Below are 16,476 nucleotides of genomic sequence, written 5' to 3' on the forward strand. Positions count from 1 at the left end.
GAACGTGCGGCCAAGTCAATGTTCACTGATCAAAGCCGTAAACTTTAATGGCGCCGGACCTTTTAACAGTTTGGGCAAACCCTTCCCCCCAGACTCCAGGCTGAGTTCCGGTGGAAGTTGTCTAGCTTCTCTTGGAGGTCTTCGTCTTGACTGCTCCGGCAGCTGGGTGGGTCACCTGTTTAATTCAGGGATTCCTATACCTGGAGGAACAATGAACTTAACCTTTACTTCGAGCGCTCCACCCTAGGTGGAGCAGGATCCTGGCTAACTGGGAGAAGTTAACCTTGACCAAAGTCAAACTCTGACCAAGTGCAAGACTGCCCCAATATGGCTCTGTACACAGGACCCTACATTTTGCTGCATACAGGAAACACACCTCAATGTCAAAGACAACTACTACCTTAGAGTAAAAGGCTGGAAGACAATTTTACAAGCCAATGGTCTCAGGAAACAAACTGGAGTAGCCATTCTAATATCAGATAAAATTGACTTTCAACCTAAAGTCATCAAAAGAGATACAGAAGGACACTTCTTGCTGGTCAAAGGAAAAATCCACCAAGAAGAATTTTCAATTCTGAACATCTATGCACCAAATGCAAGGGCACCCTCATTCATAAAAGAAACTTTACTAAAGCTCAAAGCACACATTGCACCTAACACAATAATTGTGGGTAACTTCAACACTCCACTCTCCTCAATGGACTGATCAGGAAAACAGAAACTAAACAGGGACACAATAAAACTAATTGAAGCTTTGGACCAATTGGACTTGGCTGATATTTATAGAACATTTCACCCTAAAACAAAAGAATATACCTTTTTCTCAGCACTTTATGGTACCTTCTCCAAAATGGACCATATAATTGGTCACAAGACAGACCTCAACAAATATAAAAAGATCAAACTAATCCCATGCCTACAATCAGATCACTATGGAGTAATGGTCTTCAATGGCAACAAAAACAACAGAAAGCCCACATACACATGGAGGCTGAACAATACTCAATGACACCTTGGTCAAAGAAAAAATAAAGAAAGAAATCAGAGACTTTTTAGAATTTAATGAAAATGAAGGCACAACATACCCAAATCTTTGGGATACAATGAAAGCAATGCTAAAAGGAAAACTCATAACCCTGAGTGCCTCCAAAAAGAAAATGGAGAGTGCATACACTAGCAGCTTAACGACACACCTGAAAGCCCTGGAACAAAAAGAAGCCAATTCACCCAGGAGGAGTAGAAGACAGGAAATCATCAAACTCAGGGCTGAAATCAGTCAAATGGAAACAAAGAGAACCATACAAAGAATCAACGAATCCAGTAGCTGGTTTTTTTGAGAAAATCAACAAGATAGATAAACCCTTAGCCAGACTGACCAAAGGGCACAGAGAAAGTATCCAAATTAACAAAATTAAAAATGAAAAGGGGGATATAACAACAGAAACTGAGGAAATTCAAAAAATCATCAGATCCTACTACAAAAGTCTATACTCAACACAACTGGAGAATCTGTAGGAAATGGACAATTTCCTAGAGAGATACCAAATACCAAAATTAAATCAGGACCAAATAGATCATCTGAACAATCCCATAACCCCTAAAGAAATAGAAGGGGTCATAGAAGGCCTTCCAACCAAAAAAAGCACGGGACCAGATGGCTTCAGTGCAGAATTCTATCAGACCTTCAAAGAAGACCTAACACCAATACTCTTCTAACTATTCCACAAAATAGAAACAGAAGGAACACTACCCAATTCCTTCTATGAAGCCACAATTACTCTGATACCAAAACCACACAAAGATCCAACAAAGAAAGAGAACTTCAGACCAATTTCCCTTATGAACATCAATGGAAAAATACTAAATAAAATTCTTGCCAACTGAATCCAAGATCACATAAGAACAATCATCCACCATGATCAAGTAGGTTTTATTCCAGGGATGCAGGGTTGGTTCAATATACAGAAATCCATCAATGCAATCCTCTACATAAACAAACTCAAAGAAAAAAACCACATGGTCATTTCATTGGATGCTGAAAAAGCATTTGACAAACTTCAGCATCTTTTCATGCTTAAAGTCTTGGAAAGAACAGGAATTCAAGGCCCATACCTAAACATAGTAAAAGCAATATACAGCAAACCAGTAGCCAGCATCAAACTAAATGGAGAGAAACTTGAAGCAATCCCACTAAAATCAGGGACTAGACAGGGATGCCCCCTTTCTCCTTATCTTTTCAATATTGTACTTGAGGTACTAGCTCAGGCAATTAGACAACATAAGGAGGTCAAAGGGATACAAATTGGAAAGGAAGAAGTCAAACTATCATTATTTGCAGATGATATGATAGTCTACCTAAGTGACCCAAAAAACTCCACTAGAGAACTCCTACAGCTGATAAACAACTTCAAAAAAGTGGCTGGTTATAAAATCAACTCAAGCAAATCAGTAGTCTTCCTATACTCAAAGGATAAGCAGGCTGAGAAAGAAATTAGGGAAATGACACCCTTCACAATAGCCACAAACAGTATAAAGTACCTTGGGATGACTCTTACCAAACATGTGAAAGATCTGTATGACAAGAACTTCAAGACTCTGAAGAAGGAAATGGAAGAAGACCTCAAAAAATGGAAAAACCTCCCATGCTCAGGGATTGGCAGGATTAATATAGTTAAAATGGCCATTTTGCCAAAAGCAATCTACAGATTCAATGCAATACCCATCAAAATCCCAACTCAATTCTTCATAGAGTTAGACAGAGCCATTCTCAAATTCATCTGGAATAACAAAAAACCAAGGATAGCTAAAACTATTCTCAACAACAAAAGAAATTCTGGGGGAATCAGTATCCCTGACCTCAAGCAATACTACAGAGCAATAATGTTAAAAACTGCATGGTATTGGTACAGTGACAGGCAGGCAGATCAATGGAACAGGATTGAAGATCCAGAAATTAACCCACACATCTATTGCCACTTGATCCTCGACAAAGGGGCTGAAAATATCCAATGGAAAAAAGATAGCCTTTTCAACAAATGGTGCTGGTTCAACTGGAGGTCAGCATGCAGGAGAATGAGAATTGATCCATCCTTGTCTCCTTGTGCTAAGCTCAACTCCAAATGGATCAAGGACGTCCACATAAAGCCAGATACTCTGAGGCTAATAGAAAAGAAACTGGGGAAGACCCTTGAGGACATCGGTACAGGGGGAAATTTCCTGAATAGAACACCAATAGTGTATGCTCTAAGATCAAGAATTGACAAATGGGACCTCATAAAATTACAAAGTTTCTGTAAAGCAAAGGACACCATCAAAAGGACAAATTGGTAACCAACAAATTGGGAAAAGATCTTCACCAACCTCTATATCGGATAGAGGGCTAATATCCAATAATATAAAGAACTCAAGAAGTTAGACCCCAGAAAACCAAATAACCCTATTAAAAAATGGAGTACAGAGTTAAACAAAGAATTCTCACCTGAAGAACTTCGGATGGCAGAGAAACATCTTTAAAAATGCTCAACTTCATTAGTCATCAGGAAAATGCAAATCAAAACAACCCTGAGATTTCACCTTACACCAGTCAGAATGGCTAAGATTAAAAACTCAGGAGACAGCAGGTGTTGGCAAGGATGTGGAGAAAGAGGAACATTCCTCCACTGCTGGTGGGGTTGCAAATTGGTACAGCCACCCGGGAAATCAGTCTGGCGGTTCCTCAGAAAACTGGGCACATCACTTCCGGAAGATCCTGCTATACCCAGGGCAGGGTATATACCCAGAGGATTCCCCAGCATGTAATAAGGATATATGCTCCACTATGTTCATAGCAGCCCTATTTATAATAGCCAGAAGCTGGAAAGAACCCAGGTATCCCTCAACAGAAGAATGGATGCAAAAAATGTGGTATATATACACAATGGAGTACTATTCAGCCATTAGAAACAATCAATTCATGAATTTCTTAGGCAAATGGATGGAGCTGGAGAACATCATACTAAGTCTCAAAAGATCAAACATGGTATGCACTCACTAATAAGTAGATATTAGCCTGGAAAACTGGAATAACCAAAAGATAATCCACAAATCAAATGAGGTACAAGAAGAAAGGAGGAATGGCCCCTGCTTCTGGAAAGACTCAGTGCAGCAGTATAAGGCAAAACCAGAACAGGGAAGTGGGAAGGGGTGGGTGGGAGAACAGGTGGAGGGAAGGGGTCTTATGTGACTTTCGGGGAGTGGGGGGCCAGAAAAGGGGAAATCATTTGAAATGTAAATAAAAAATATATTGAATAAAAAAATTTAAAAAAAAAAAAGAAAGAAAGAAAAGCTGGGTGGTTGTGGTGCACCTTCAATCCGGCACTCAGGAGGCAAAGGCAGGTGCACCTCTGAATTTGAGATCAGCTTGGTTTACAGAGCAAATGCCAGGGCTACACAGAAACCTCGTCTCAAAAAATTAATTAATTAATTTAAAATTTTTTTTAAATTATGTTTTAGGAGAACATGGCTGATATGGAGAAATACTAACCCCATAGAAAATATAAAAATAATCTACAACTATGCATAGCAAGTGTGACCTAGTACTCAAGGTCAAGGATTTTTTTTCAGCTCCATCTACTTTCTTGATTAATTCCTTGAGTTATAAGAAATGAAAATTCCATATTTCTTCTGTCTGTGTGTGTGCATGTGCAGTATGTATGTGTACATATGCTTGTGGAAGTTCTGATATCATCCACCTTTCCTCTACCATATTCTTCTGAGTCAGGATCTCAGTCAAATCCAGAGCTCACTGATATGGCTGGTCTCACTAGCAAGCTTGTTCCTAGAAGTACCCTGTCTCTGCCTTCTAAGGATACAAACACTGGTGGGCTGCCATGCATGCCCAGTATTTATATGAGTTCTGGGGAGTCAGAATTCTGGTCCCCTTCTTTATACAGCAAGTGCTTTAACCACGGAGCTCTCTCCCCATACACCAAGAACTCTATGTTTAAGAACATAGGAAAAAAAGTCAAGATTAATAACACCAAATTGATCTTCTTGGCTACCAAGCTTCTCAAGTCTCTTATCTGTTTGTTTACTTGCTTGAATTTAGAGTGCTAGGAATTAAACCATCCATGTTAGGCAAGTGTCCTACCACCAAACTATAATATAACCCTGGGCCCCAGTGTTTTGTCAAATCTTTTAATATGATACTCTACCTGACAATCTCTGAGAAGAGGTTCTAGGGTGATTCAGTACCTATGCTTATAATCATCTGGTGCACACGATCAGTGCTATTCATCTCCCTGAGTCAAAGGGGGACTTTCCATGGTTCCTAGAAGTCTTTCTGGAAATCACTGTCTCCAGCTAATTCCCCACTCCTCTCTCCCTCTCCCTCTCCCTCTCCCTCTCCCTCTCCCTCTCCCTCTCCCTCTCCCTCTCTCTCTGTTTTGTTGGGTTTTGTTGCTATTTTTGTTTTGCTTTTTTGAGACAGGGTTTCTTTGTGTAACAGCCCTGGCTGTCCTGTAACTCTCTTTGTAGACAAGGCTGGTCTAGAACTCACAGAGTTCCACCTGCCTCTATTTCTCCAGTGCTGGGATCAAAGGTGTTTGCCAGCAGGCTTGGCCACACACACAGTTGGTTTTTTGTTGTTGTTGTTGTTGTTGTTTGTTTTTTTTAATTGATTCACCTAGCATAACACAAACCATTTTAAAGTATACAGATAGTGCTGAGTTCATTCACAGTGTTAAGCATCACACACACACACACACACACACACACACACACACACACACACACACGCACACACACGCACACACACACCTCCCATTAACTACTTCTAACAGAAAGGAGTTGATGAGGACAGGAGCATTGTGCCTTCAAGTGCTGAACCTCTTCTCCATATCCTTCCTCCAAAAAGAGTTGAGATGACCTTTCAAGGAAATCAAGGCATACTAAAGCAGAAAGCAGAAAGCCATGGCCACTAAAAGAGAAAGAATTAAACCTATCAAGTATGAAGCTTAGATCTGAGAAAAAAAATTAACTCTGAAACAGGGCACAAAAAAATGCACATCTGTGATTCTAGGACTTAGGAGCCTGAGGCAGACAAATCACTGTGAGTTTGAGGCCTGCATGAGGTAAATAGTGAGTTACAGGGCATCCTGAGATGTAGTGTCCTAGTCAGTGTTCTATTGCTGAGAAGGGAATACCAGGCCCACAGTAACTCTTATAATAGAAAACATTTAATTGGGCTGGCTTACAATTTAGAAGTTTCGCCCATCATCAGTGTAGCAGGAAGCATGGCGGCAGACAGGCAGACATGGTGCTGGAGATAGGACTGAGAGCTCTACACCCAGATCCTCAAGCATCAGGAACAGAGAGACTAGGCCTAGCTCTTGAGCATTTGAAACCTCAGAGCCCACCCCTAGTGATACACTTCCTCCAAGAGGGCCACACCCCCTAATCCTAGTAGCACCAGTGAGCAAGCATCCAAATATATGAGCCTATGAAGGCCATTCCTATTTAAACATGTGCTGACTCTAAAGCCCACATGGGCTATATAGTAGGAATTTGTCCCAATAATAGCATTAATCAGCATCAGCATCTTTAACATCAAACCATAAAGTAACGTGAGCTCCCCACCAGCGAGGAAAAGATGAGAAACAGCAGCAAGTGACCATGATCAGAAAACAAAATATTTGGCACAACTCAAATGAGAAATAGGAGTCCTTCTGGGTCTGAATTTAAAAGGGACATTTCACACAGACTTTATACATAGACCTATGGCACATACACAAGGCAACACCCTTGACTGGAACTTTATAACAAATATTCAAACGAATGAGTTTATGTGGGTTTTTTGATGAATCTTTCCCATATGAATTAATAAGTAAATGATAAAGAAGTGAAAGATAAATCTCCTCAGCTGGCATGCTCTCCCCTCACACTAACCACATTGGTTTTGGTGGGTGTGACAGCACTAAATGTCCGATGGAGGCTGCTATCACTCCTGAGCTAAACCATTTTAAAAACCTCATTTGGACAACGAGAAATCCTTCAATCAAATGGAAATGTTAGAATCACCTAGATTTTCTGCTAATAGCTCCACCATAGTCTGTGCTCAGTCCAGTCTTACAGGTTCGCGGAGCCTGCCTGCTGGAGGAGTCCCTGGCTCATTGCTTCTTCTGGATATACAGCTGTGGTTTGCTAGCTCAGCTGGCTTAAAGGTTTTCAGGTGTTCCTGGACTAGATCTGCTACACAAACCACTTGAAGAGTTAGGAGAAGAGCTACCTACATGGGTACAGCTGGCCATTGGGCCTGCCCCGTTCTGTCAGCTGAGGCAGCTCACCCCATTCCCAACTCAATTGACTTGAATTTCAAGAGGAAATTCTTCCTCCTGGTGTATACAGTCACAACTTTTGCAGGTTATAGCTTCCCGTATGACTTAAGAACAGATGGAGGAGGAAGGAACACCCTGCAAGATTCATCAAGTTGTGGAAGAGATTCTTAAAAGCTGACAGTCATTCTCCAAGGGCTACTGGCTTTATGTCACTTCAGTGCAGAGAGCATCAAGCCCAGGACCTTATCTACCTATAAAGCACATACTGTATCACCAGGACCTCACCTATGCATAAATCACGTGCTATATCACGACACTAGACTCCATTCTCAGGTACTTTTAATCTAAAGTTTTCTTCTGCTCATTATTTTATGATTTGTCTTATGCTTGCATTACTGACTCATGAAAAGCTCTTCAGTTTTGTCTTAATAAGAAAGCAGGAGAAAACAGGCTGCAGGTGAGAGGAAGGGGCACAGCATAGAAGGCACTTATCTGTCTCCTCAGAGTTGTGAAACTTTGGACAACTCCTTTACTCTGTTCTCTCATAAGATAGGGATAAATAACACCAAATCAGTAAGGCTAGGACAAGTAGCTCAGGTTATGCTCATGTTAATTACATGTATATGGTACCACAAAGAGCAATTACTAACATTAGTAGCTGATGTTTGAGTTTGACAGACAACGTGGATAATCATGTTCTCAGCCTGTTCTTGTGTAGTTGAGATTATATTGTTGTAGGCTGGAAAGATGCTCGGCAGGTAAGAGGACTGGGATTCTGTTCCCAGCACCCACATGGTGACTTATGACTATTCATAATTCCAGTTCTATAGGGTCCAGCTGCATCTTCTGACCTCTGCAGATTCCAGACACATATGTGATGCATGTACATATATGCAGACAAGACACCAAATACACAATAAATAAATCTAAAAACATGACTTAAAAGATTATGCTGTAGACAGGAGCCTTCTGGTTTCTACCTGGCCCAGAGCTGATCCTCTGCCACAGGGCTCCATACCCAAGTAGCTCCAGGAGAGAGCTAGCATCCCAGGAGTGCTAACAATCCTGTGAGCACAGGTAGAACCACCACTGCTGCTCAGAAGGACTCTCCCAGAACCCTCAGGACACAGAAAATGAGGAGCACAGGAGCCTTCCCAGTTCCATCTGCCCCTGGAGCTGACCCTGTGCCACAGCTCTACATAAACAAATGCCACCAGAGGAAAGCTGGTCTCCAAGGAGAGCTGGCACACCTGCAAGCACAGGTAAGACCACCACTTCTGTTCAAATTCCTGGCCCAAGAGGGACCCTCTCAGAGCCATCAGGATGCAGGAACCAAGAAACAGCTGGGGACAGGATCATTCTGGTTTCTGTCTGCACTCCAGAGCTAACTCTGCCACAGCTCTTCCTACCCAAATTCCTCCCTGAGAAAACTGGTCTCCCAGGAGTACTGACACACAGGCTCATAGGACAGACAACCCTATAGTCAGAGACAGCAAGAACAGCTAACATCAGAGATTATGAGCTGGGAAAAGGCAAGGGCAAGAACATAAGCAACAGAAACCGAAGAAAGCTATGTGGCATCATCAAAACACAGTCCTCCCACTACAGTGAACCCTGAATACCCCAATATACCAGAAAAGCAACACTCTGATTCAAAATAATATCTCATGATAATAATAGAGGACTTTAAGAAGGACATAAATAACTCCCTTAAAGAAATACAAGAGAACACAGGTAAACAGGTAGAAGGCCTTAAAGAGGAAACACCAGTCAGAATGGCTAAGATTAAAAATTCAGGAGATAGACTGACACTGTCGGGCGGCGGCGGCGGCGGTAGCAGTGGCTGCTCCAGCTGAAGGGCCATCAGCAGTGGAACCAAGGCGACACAGGGTCCAGTTAGGCCCTGCGCCCACGACCACTGACCTTCGCTGACCAGCCGGGCGGCAAGCAACTGCGGTTCTGCGGAGCCTTTCGCTGCACGGAAGCCACTTCAGAACTCGGCTGCCCGCCAGTCAGGAGAGACTCACCGCCATCTTGATCCCGGGCTCCAGAGATCGGTCAGACTGAGGTACACAAACATAATCCTAGGCCCAACAGCGCAGGGGTCTGAGCCAGACGGGCGTTGGCCTGCACCCAGGCCCTGGGCTGTTCGAGTGGCCATCGGGGCGCCAACCCAGCCAGGAGTTTTTTTTTTTGCCCCGGCCGGTGCACGCGCCGCCATTTTGCCTACAGGAGCCAGAGTGCTCGGGAGGGCAGAGACTGCTAACAAGCGTAGCCTGAGGCTAACAAAACGGGGGTCTAGGCCCCAAAAGGCACAGGACTGACCCCAAGAACTGGGCGGCTTGGTGGGCCATCTGTGTGTCAACCAGCCCAGGAGGTTATTAGCACAACAGACTCTCCCGGTGCTTTCGCGGAGCGCGGACTCGCACGCCCGCCATCCGGGTCACCTGGCGGACCCAAATAACAGACATAGCCCTAGGGGAACTTTGCTCGGACCTTGGCCTCCCAGGCGTTTGCCTAGACTCAGGGCCCAGGCAACAAGGCTAACCTAGTGTGCACCAGCCCGGTTGGGGAAATCGGCTGCCCAGCGGAGTGAGCGGAGCACAGGGGAGGTCACAGCAACATTCACCTTCGGAGCTCCCTGGGGGTGCACACGGGTTCCACCTGGTCCACAGACACAATCTGGGGCAAGGCCTCAGGCAGAAGCCCCCAGCTCAACTCTCTCCGCTTCAGATCAGCCTGGGTGGCCGCCACATCTCCAGGTCCCTCAAGAGGCTAGTGGGGGCTTCCGGGCGGCCAGCTGGGAGAAGTCGGTGTGCTCCAATAAATCCTGCGGGCCCCAGCGGGAGCCTTCAGGTGCCTGCTTCGGGATCTGAACAGCCTGGACAACAGCACCCTGTCTATAGGCAGTGCAGAGTGTAAGCTGTGCACCAGAGGCCAACGGGGAAGGGGCAGCTTGCACTGGTGAGTCCAGCACTGACAAGACCAAGTAACACCAGTGAGAGCCAGATGGCAAAAGGCAAACGCAGAAACGTCACTAACAGAAATCAAGGCAATATGGCAACATCTGAACCAAATTCTCCTCTACCAGCAAGTCCTGGATACCCCATCACACCAGTAAAACAAGATTTGGATTTAAAATCACTGGTCATGATGCTGGTACAGGAACACATGAAGGACATTGAGGAGAAAATGGATCAAAAGTTAGAAGCCCTTGCAAGGGAAACACAAAAATCATTGAAAGAAATCCAGGAGAATACAAAAGCCAACAAGGAGGAAATGCAAAAAACACTTAAAGAAATACAGGAGAACTTTGCTCAACAGGCTGAGGTCATGAAAGACGAAACACAAAAATCTCTTAAAGAAATACAGGAGAACTTTGGTCAACAGGCTGAGCTCATGAAAGAGGAAACACAAAAATCTCTTAAAGAATTACAGGAAAACACAAACATGCAAGGGAAGGAGCTAAGCAAAACCATCCAGGATCTAAAATCAGAAGTAGAAACAACTAAGAAAACTCAAAGGGAGACAACTTTGGAGATAGAAAGCCTTGGGAAGAAATCAGGGGACAGAGATGCAAATATCAACAACAGAATACAAGAGATAGAAGAAAGAATCTCAGATGCTGAAGATTCCATAGAAACCATGGACTCAACAGTTAAAGAAAATGCAAAGTGCAAAAAGCTTGTAACCCAAAATATCCAGGAAATCCAGGACACAATGAGAAGACCAAACCTAAGGATTATAGGCATAGATGAGAGTGAAGATTTACAACTTAAAGGGCCAGCAAATATCTTCAATAAAATTATGGAAGAAAACTTCCCTAACCTAAAGAGAGAGATGCCCATGAATATACAAGAAGCCTACAGAACTCCAAACAGACTGGACCAGAACAGAAATACTTCCCGTCACATAATAATCAAAACACCAAATGTTCTAAACAAAGAAAGAATACTAAAGGCAGTAAGAGAAAAAGGCCAAGTAACATATAAAGGAAGACCTATCAGAATCACAGCAGACTTTTCACCTGAGACTATGAAGGCTAGAAGGTCCTGGGCAGATCTCATGCAGACTCTAAGAGAACACAAATGCCAACCAAAACTACTATATCCAGCAAAACTCTCAATCACCATAGATGGAGAAACTAAGATATTTCACGACAAAACCAAGTTCACCCAATATCTATCCACAAACCCAGCCCTAAAAAGGATAATAGGAGGACAACACCAATACAAGGAGGGAAACTCCACCCTGAAAAAAGCAAGATAGTAACCTTTCATCAAACCCAAATAAGTTAAGCAATCAAATTTAAAAAATAACGTCAAAAATGATAGGAAGTAACAATCACTATTCCTTAATATCTCTTAACATCAATGGACTCAATGCCCCAATAAAAAGACACAGACTAACTGACTGGATACGTAAACAGGACCCTACATTTTGCTGCTTACAGGAAACACACCTCAGGGTCAAAGACAAACACTACCTTAGAGTAAAAGGCTGGAAGACAATTTTACAAGCAAATGGTCTCAGGAAACAAGCTGGAGTAGCCATTTTAATATCAGATAAAATTGACTTTCAACCCAAAGTCATCAAAAGAGACTCTGAGGGACACTTCTTGCTGGTCAAAGGAAAAATACAACAAGAAGAACTCTCAATCCTGAACATCTATGCTCCAAATGCAAGGGCACCCTCTTTCATAAAAGAAACTTTATTAAAACTCAAAGCACACATTGCACCTAACACAATAATTGTGGGTGACTTCAACACTGCACTTTCCTCAATGGACCGATCAGGAAAACAGAAACTAAACAAGGACACAATGAAACTAATTGAAGCTTTGGACCAATTAGATTTAACTGATATATATAGAACATTCTATCCTAAAACAAAAGAATATACCTTTTTTTCAGCACCTCATGGTACCTTCTCCAAAATCGACCATATAATTGGTCACAAGACAGACCTCAACAAATATAAAAAGATAGAACTAATCCCATGCCTCCTATCTGATCACTATGGAATAAAAGTGGTCTTCAATAGCAACAGAAACAACAGAAAACCCACAAACACGTGGAGATTGAACAATACTCTACTCAATGACACCTTGGTCAAGGAAGAAATAAAGAAAGAAATTAAAGACTTTTTAGAACACAATGAAAATGAAAACACAACATACCCAAATCTATGGGACACAATGAAAGCAGTGCTAAGAGGAAAACTCATAGCCCTGAGTGCCTCCAAAAAGAAAATGGAGAGAGCATACATTACCAACTTAATGACACACCTGAAAGCCCTAGAACAAAAAGAAGCTATTTCACCCAGGAGGAGTAGAAGGCAGGAAATCATCAAACTCAGGGCCGAAATCAATCAAGTAGAAACAAAGAGAACCATACAAAAAATCAACAAAACTAGGAGCTGGTTCTTTGAGAAAATCAACAAGATAGATAAACCCTTAGCCAGACTGACCAAAGGGCACAGAGAAAGTATCCAAATTAACAAACTTAGAAATGAAAAGGGAGACATAACAACGGAAACTGAGGAAATCCAAAAAATCATCAGATCCTACTACAAGAGCCTGTACTCAACACAACTGGAGAATCTGGAGGAAATGGACAATTTCCTTGACAGATACCAAATACCAAAATTAAATCAGGACCAACTAGACCATCTAAACAGTCCCATAAAGCCTAAAGAAATAGAAGGAGTCATAGAAAGTCTTCCAACCAAAAAAAGCACAGGACCAGATGGTTTCAGTGCAGAATTCTACCAGACCTTCAAAGAAGAGTTAACACCAATACTCTTCAAACTATTCCACAAAATAGAAACAGAAGGAAGACTACCCAATTCCTTCTACGAAGCCACAATTACGCTGATTCCAAAGCCACACAAAGATCCAACAAAGAAAGAGAACTTCAGACCAATTTCCCTTATGAACATCGATGCAAAAATACTCAACAAAATTCTTGCCAACCGAATCCAAGAACACATCAAAACGATCATCCACCATGATCAAGTAGGCTTTATCCCGGGAATGCAGGGTTGGTTCAATATACGGAAATCCATCAATACAATCCACTACATAAACAAACTCAAAGAACAAAACCACATGGTCATTTCATTGGATGCTGAAAAAGCATTTGACAAAATTCAGCATCCTTTCATGCTTAAAGTCTTGGAGAGAACAGGAATTCAAGGCCCATACCTAAACATAGTAAAAGCAATATACCGCAAACCGGTAGCCAGCATCAAACTAAACGGAGAGAAACTTGAAGCAATCCCACTGAAATCAGGGACCAGACAAGGCTGCCCCCTTTCTCCTTATCTTTTCAATATTGTACTTGAGGTACTAGCTCGGGCAATTCGACAACATAAGGAGGTCAAAGGGATACAAATTGGAAAGGAGGAAGTCAAACTATCATTATTTGCAGACGACATGATCGTCTACCTAAGTGACCCAAAGAACTCCACTAGAGAGCTCCTACAGCTGATAAACAACTTCAGCAAAGTGGCAGGTTACAAAATCAACTCAAGCAAATCAGTGGCCTTCCTATACTCAAAGGATAAGCAGGCTGAGAAAGAAATTAGGGAAATGACCCCCTTCACAATAGCCACAAACAGTATAAAGTATCTTGGGGTGACTCTTACCAAACATGCGAAAGATCTGTATGGCAAGAACTTCAAGACTCTGAAGAAGGAAATGGAAGAAGACCTCAAAAAATGGGAAAACCTCCCATGCTCATGGATCGGTAGAATCAATATAGTTAAAATGGCCATTTTGCCTAAAGCACTATACAGATTCAATGCAATACCCATCAAAATCCCAACTCAATTCTTCACAGAGTTAGAAAGAGCAATTATCAAATTCATCTGGAACAACAAAAAACCCAGGATAGCTAAAACTATTCTCAGCAACAAAAGAAAATCTGGGGGAATCAGTATCCCTGACCTCAAGCAATACTACAGAGCAATAGTGTTAAAAACTGCATGGTATTGGTACAGTGACAGGCAGGAGGATCAATGGAACAGGATTGAAGATCCAGAAATGAACCCACACACCTATGGCCACTTGATCCTCGACAAAGAGGCTGAAAACATCCAATGGAAAAAAGATAGCCTTTTCAACAAATGGTGCTGGTTCAACTGGAGGTCAGCATGCAGAAGAATGCGAATTGATCCATCCTTGTCTCCTTGTACTAAGCTCAAATCCAAATGGATCAAGGACCTCCACATAAAGCCAGACACTCTGAAGCTAATAGAAAAGAAACTGGGGAAGACCCTTGAGGACATCGGTACAGGGAGAAAGTTTCTGAACAGAACACCAATAGCGTATGCTCTAAGAGCAAGAATTGACAAATGGGACCTCATAAGGTTACAGAGTTTCTGTAAGGCAAAGGACACCATCAAGAGGACAGATCGGCAACCAACAAATTGGGAAAAGATCTTCACCAATCCTACATCAGATAGAGGGCTAATATCCAATATATATAAAGAACTCAAGAAGTTAGACTCCAGAAAACCGAACAACCCTATTAAAAAATGGGGTACAGAGTTAAACAAAGAATTCTCACCTGAAGAACTTCGGATGGCGGAGAAGCATCTTAAAAAATGCTCCACGTCATTAGTCATTAGGGAAATGCAAATCAAAACAACCCTAAGATTTCATCTTACACCAGTCAGAATGGCTAAGATTAAAAATTCAGGAGACAGCAGGTGTTGGAGAGGGTGCGGAGAAAGAGGAACACTCCTCCACTGCTGGTGGGGTTGCAAATTGGTACAACCACTCTGGAAAGCAGTCTGGCGGTTCCTCCGAAAACTGGGCACCTCACTTCCAGAAGATCCTGCTATACCACTCCTGGGCATATACCCAGAGGATTCCCCACCATGTAATAAGGATACATGCTCTACTATGTTCATAGCAGCCCTATTTATAATTGCCAGATGCTGGAAAGAACCCAGGTATCCCTCAACAGAAGAGTGGATACAAAAAATGTGGTATATCTACACAATGGAGTACTATTCAGCCATCAGAAACAATGAATTCATGAAATTCTTAGGCAAATGGATGGAGCTAGAGAACATCATACTAAGTGAGGTAACCCAGACTCAAAAGGTGAATCATGGTATGCACTCACTAATAAGTGGTTATTAACCTAGAAAACTGGAATACCCAAAACATAATCCACACATCAAATGAGATACAAGAAGAAAGCAGGAGTGGTCCCTGGTTCTGGAAAGACTCAGTGAAACAGGATTTGGCAAAACCAGAACGGGGAACTGGGAAGGGGTGGGAGGGAGGACAGGGGAAGAGAAGGGGGCTTACGGGACTTTCGGGGAGTGGGGGGGGGCTAGAAAAGGGGAAATCATTTGAAATGTAAATAAATTATATCAAATAAAAAAAAAAAAAAAAGAAAAAAAAAATTCAGGAGACAGCAGGTGTTGGAGAGGGTGTGGAGAAAGAGGAACACTCCTCCACTGCTGGTGGGGTTGCAAATTGGTACAACCACTCTGGAAAGCAGTCTGACGGTTCCTCCGAAAACTGGGCACCTCACTTCCAGAAGATCCTGCTATACCACTCCTGGGCATATACCCAGAAGACTCCCCACCATGTAATAAGGATACATGTTCTACTATGTTCATAGCAGCCCTATTTATAATTGCCAGATGCTGGAAAGAACCCAGGTATCCCTCAACAGAAGAGTGGATGCAAAAAATGTGGTATATCTACACAATGGAGTACTATTCAGCCATTAGAAACAATGAATTCATGAAATTCTTAGGCAAATGGATGGAGCTAGAGAATATCATACTAAGTGAGGTAACCCAGACTCAAAAGGTGAATCATGGTATGCACTCACTAATAAGTGGATATTAACCTAGAAAACTGGAATACCCAAAACATAATCCACACATCAAATGAGGTACAAGAAGAAAGGAGGAGTGGCCCCTGGTTCTGGAAAGACTCAGTGAAACAGTATTCGGCAAAACCAGAACGGGGAAGTGGGAAGGGGTGGGTGGGAGGACAGGGGAAGAGAAGGGGGCTTACGGGACTTTTGGGGAGTGGGGGGGCTAGAAAAGGGAAATCATTTGAAATGTAAATAAATTAATATCGAATAAAAAAAAAAGAGGAAACACAAAAATCCCTTCAAGAATTACAGGAAAA

Source organism: Apodemus sylvaticus, chromosome 8 (genome assembly GCF_947179515.1).
Source record: "Apodemus sylvaticus chromosome 8, mApoSyl1.1, whole genome shotgun sequence".
NCBI classification, from domain to species: domain Eukaryota; kingdom Metazoa; phylum Chordata; class Mammalia; order Rodentia; family Muridae; genus Apodemus; species Apodemus sylvaticus.